The sequence below is a fragment of the Chiloscyllium plagiosum genome, chromosome 11 (assembly GCF_004010195.1).
Source record: "Chiloscyllium plagiosum isolate BGI_BamShark_2017 chromosome 11, ASM401019v2, whole genome shotgun sequence".
Taxonomy (NCBI): Eukaryota; Metazoa; Chordata; class Chondrichthyes; order Orectolobiformes; family Hemiscylliidae; genus Chiloscyllium; species Chiloscyllium plagiosum.
The window spans coordinates 43,870,275-43,875,036 of NC_057720.1; the positions used below are offsets into that span (position 1 = coordinate 43,870,275).

Sequence of the window (4,762 nt, forward strand, 5' to 3'; positions counted from 1 at the left end):
ACCCTACTCCGACCTATCACCTTCACCTTGACCTCGTTCCACCTATCACATTTCCAACGCCCCTCCTCCAAGTCCCTCCTCCCTACCTTTTATCTTCTCCTGCTGAACACTCTCTGCTCATTCCTGAAGAAGTGCCTGTGCCCGAAACGTCGAATCTCCTGTTCCCTGGATGCTGCCTGACCTGCTGTGCTGTTCCAGCAATAAAGTTTCAACTTTCTACAGCCTTCCAATGCTAGTGACTAATGTGCCCTGTGATGCAAGTCTATGTTTCCAGAGTGCCCTGCCAATGTATTGGAGATATGCCATGATGGTTGTGAGGGGTTGGCATACACCATATGCCAGTGTCTGTGGATGAGGGCTGCATGCCAGTGGATTGTACTCTGAACTGCAGTTAGATCGAACATAAGATGGCAGTCATTCAGAGCAAGTGGTAAGCTGAAACCATCAGGTACATGGTCTGGTTTCCATGTCAAGTTTTCTCAATGTCCAGTTTGTTCAGAGCATTTGGCAAGATAGGAAGTTGAATATTAAGGAGATGAGTCTGTCGTCAACAAGGCGTTAAACAAACTATTACCCCTCTTGATTGGCAACTCGCTCCTGCTCAGTACAAAACTCACCACACTGCTTTTATAAAACATAAAAGATGGAGCAAGATGCACCCAACATCAAGACTGGCCACTCTGGACTGCTTGTCTGATTCTGCCACATATCCCGCCATAGCCTACGTTGCTCAAAACCTTAAAAGATTCTTCTCAATGTGTTCATCTGGACTTGTAAGCTGAAGGTCCGGGTGATATTGAAAATGGATGCCAAGTGAGTCATCCTCTGTTGTTTCTCAAGCTATGCCATCAGAGGATATTGGGAAAAGGAGACGAAAAATCCTTCCACAACCAAGAACCTTGGTAAAGAAAGCTTGAAAAAGTGGAGCAGGGTGTATCAAAAGAGCACTACACAAGCTGCCAAAGCCCAGCACTCAGTCCTAAACCTTTACCCAAGCAGAAGGTAGCATTTGAACAAAAGCCAGAAAATAAACTAAACCAGAGACAGAGAGGTCGTCAGGAAGGAAAGCAACAGAAGAATATGATGTAAATGCAAATGTTAACACCAATGTGATTGAAAAAATATATTCCTGTTCCAGATGGATATCAGCACCTGTTGCTTGTTGGATAATGAACCCGACGGTCGGAGGAGGAGCATCTTATCTTCCGACTGGGAACCCTCCAACCGCAGAGGATGAACTTGGACTTCACCAGATCACTGTCATTTTCAGCTCCCCTCATCTCGTCTGCCTGCATAAGAAGAAGGGCCTGTGCCCGAAATGTCGAATCTCCTGTTCCCTGGATGCTGCCTGACCTGCTGTGCTGTTCCAGCAATAAAGTTTCAACTTTGATCTCCAGCATCTGCAGACCTCACTTTCTCCTGTTGGATAATGAAGAACGGGACAAGTCAGTACCAACATCAGTCCAAAACCAAACTGCCAAGAATGACAGAAAGGTCACCTCAGCTTCAGAAAACTAGCTCTAAGAAACAACGAGTGCATCTCACCAACTCTGGAAAGCTGGAAGTAGCAGCATGATCAGTGCATCCAAGATTAGGGAAACTGGAAGCAGCAAAGCACATAGTCAATCCCAATACCAGGAAATTGGGAGGAGCAAAGTCCCAATAAATGAACAATGGTAAAAAACAGAACTAGCACAAAAAAGTTCAAATATCTCTCCTTAAACGACCACCTCAATGTCATCCCAGTTGAACAGCCCTCTCATGAATAACCAGGACAGCTATCTTAGTTCAGAAATAGTGCAACTTTTTATAAATGGTACAACATAATGAAAATATCCAAGAGTCCAAACTATCATATGCAATTCTACAGGAAAACCATTACAGGTTAAAGTACATTAAAATTTGCTTCTATTAATGTCATTGAATTAAAGCCACTTGACAATGTGTTTTGATCATGCTATACCTTCGAGGAGAAAGTGAGGACTGCAGATGCTGGAGATCAGAGCTGAAAATGTGTTGCTGGAAAAGCACAGCGGGTCAAGCAGCATCCAAGGAGCAGGAGAATCGACGTTTCGGGCATAAGCCCTTCTTCAGGAATGCTGGTGTATGGTGCAGGTGTAAGATTGATAGTAATGCCATATAGCAAGGTGTGGGCCTTGGACTACTGATCAGCAAGAGAAGCTGCCTGGTTGTGTGACCATGTAAATTGGCACAGCAAGGCATGGAAAGATATGAATGCTGCAATCATGCAGATAGGTGTTAAGTGAGCAAACACGAAGAAAGCAAGTGAACAACCCTGAGATGCAGTCTGATCCAATCAACAAACTGAATGCCTGTTCCTGTGTAAAGTGTCCTTGTCCTTCTAGATGATAGTGGCCATGGGTTAAGAAGGTGTATTCTAAGGAAAAGGAGCCTCAGTGTGTTTCTACAGTGCATCGTGTAGAAAGTACATACTGATATTCCTGGGTGTTGGTTGTGGAGGGTCTGACTGATTGTGGATGTGGTGCCAATCAACCGGACTATTTTGTCCTGAATGAGTGTTGTTGAATCTGCACTTGTCCAGGCAAGTGGAGAATATTCCATCACTCTCCTGATCTATGCCTTATAGATGGTGGATAAACTTTGGGGAGTCAGGGATGAGTCAGGGCAAGATTTCTAGCTCTAACCTGCTCTCGTAGCCATTGTACTTATATAACTAGTCTGGTTCAGTTCTGGTCAATGGCAATTAATGCTGAAAATAGGAGGTATGGGAACTAATTTTACTGTCATTTTAAATGAGATAAAGGACTTAAATAAGTCCCAAAATGAAAAGGTTAGAAAACCAAGTTATCGGTTCATAAGTTAATTTGTTTATTGTGAAAAAACTTAATCCCATTTTAGTGCAATCTAAATTCTGCTCTTTGCTTTTATTCCCTCTTCACTATATCATTTTCCTTCAGCTGCACATCCCAGCCAACATACTTTGTTCTTGTAACTCTTGACAAAATATGTGTCCCCTTCCTTCTTCTAATCTGCAACTGGTGATAGACCATTCAGAAATCATAGGCCCATCCTCTGCAAATCTATTTCAAGTGCTTTGGCCTTGCTTCATCTCTCTCCATTTTCAAAACTTTCTCAAAATCAACCTCTTTGACCTTGGCTTCAATATCCTCTACTAGCTCTTCTCATAATTCCTGCTTGGTCTCTGACTAACTAAAATCGATTATCAAATGGTAAATTGATGTTGAAAGCAAGAATATGAATTGTTGCTTTAACCCAAAGAAGCTAATTAGGCTGAAGTCCAAAGTTCCAATAAATTGTGCCAAATATACTTTATAAATCCAAAACAAAACATCACCAGTCATTTGAAATGATCCTTTTTAAATGAATCTTAATCCAGTATTAAATCATATTTTGTTACCTTTATGTTTGCATCAGAAGATCTAGACATTGTCATTCAGCATGAAAACAGACCCTTTGGTCCAGTCAGTCCATGCCAAGCATAACTCCAAACTAAACTAGTTCCACTTCCTACACTTACCCCCTATCCCTCTAAACACATCTTATTCATATATATATATCTAAGTGTCTTTTAAATATTTTAAAACTGTACCCGCATTCACCACTTCCTCTGGAAGTTCATTCCACTCACGAATCATTTTCAGTGTAAAGGAATTGCCCCCATGTCTTTTTAAAATCTTTCTCCTCTCTCCTTCAAAGTATGCCACTAGTCTTGAAATCCCCTGTCCTAGGGAAAAGATACCTGCCATTCGCCCTATTATTTCTTCCGACTGGATATGTTCAATTCAAAACAAGGCCAGAACTCATCAATTGATCTCTGATCCAACTATAAATTAGAACTGATTCCATTTGAACGAGTTGTTAGCAGTACTCAAACTTAACCTTGTGTACTTTTGACTCTGTCATCTAATTGTTGATTTCATTCCATAGCTAGTATGGCTAGCTTGTGTGATTTTGATCTTTATACTGCTGTATGTTGACCTTTTAGTGCTTTGACTAACTGAATGTAGAAGCATTGATCACATCAACAAAGAAAAGTTTGATATTAAGTATTGGCTTTATGCAGTCTTAATGTTATTACATATAGGTAACATTAAAAAGAGCAATGGTACTACAATACTTTACCAACATTCAATACATTTGTGACCTATAAGTTTTAAATAGTAATAGTGCAGAACTTAAATACTGCTGGAAAAAAAACAGATTTTGTCATAGCTTCTTGTCATTCTCCCATCAGGACATTTCGCAAGAAGACCAATTTAAGAGGAAAACCAACATTTGTATTGCTGAAGAAAGAGTACTGATTGGTTGGCAAGTGAACTCTGATTGGTGGAGGTGTTGCCATGGAGATTATACTCATTTAAACTGATTGAGAGTTAACAATTGGGCTTTGTTAATTTTTAAATGAGACATGTTGATGTTGATTGGTCAGAGAATTGCCCTGAGAAATCAACCAATGAATGGCTATCAGTATTTACAGGTGCATTCGCCATGGCAACACCTCTACTAATCAGAGCCCACTTGCCAACCAATCAGCACTCTCCTTTCATGAATTACAAATGTTAGTTTCCCTGTGAATTCATATTCTTGTAACGTGTTTTAATGAGTGAAAAATGAAACATTTTGACAAATTGTGTCTTTTTTAACAATGATATTATTATACATAATAAATATTTTTTAAATATATGAATGCTTTCTAACCACAGTATTCAGAATTCAGCTGTACTTTATGAAATAAGATGAATGTGCTGATAATTCTTCA

The 4,762-nt window shown here is 40.0% G+C and overlaps 1 long non-coding RNA gene across 1 annotated transcript in view; it reads left to right on the forward strand.

The window, feature by feature from the left end:
- Window positions 1-1,201, forward strand: part of LOC122554769 — a 10,249-nt gene extending 9,048 nt beyond the window's left edge. Inside the window, exon 3 of the long non-coding RNA XR_006313072.1 lies at window positions 1,139-1,201. This is a non-coding gene — a long non-coding RNA (uncharacterized LOC122554769). The remainder of the gene's footprint in view (window positions 1-1,138) is intronic.
- Window positions 1,202-4,762: the final 3,561 nt, after the last annotated feature.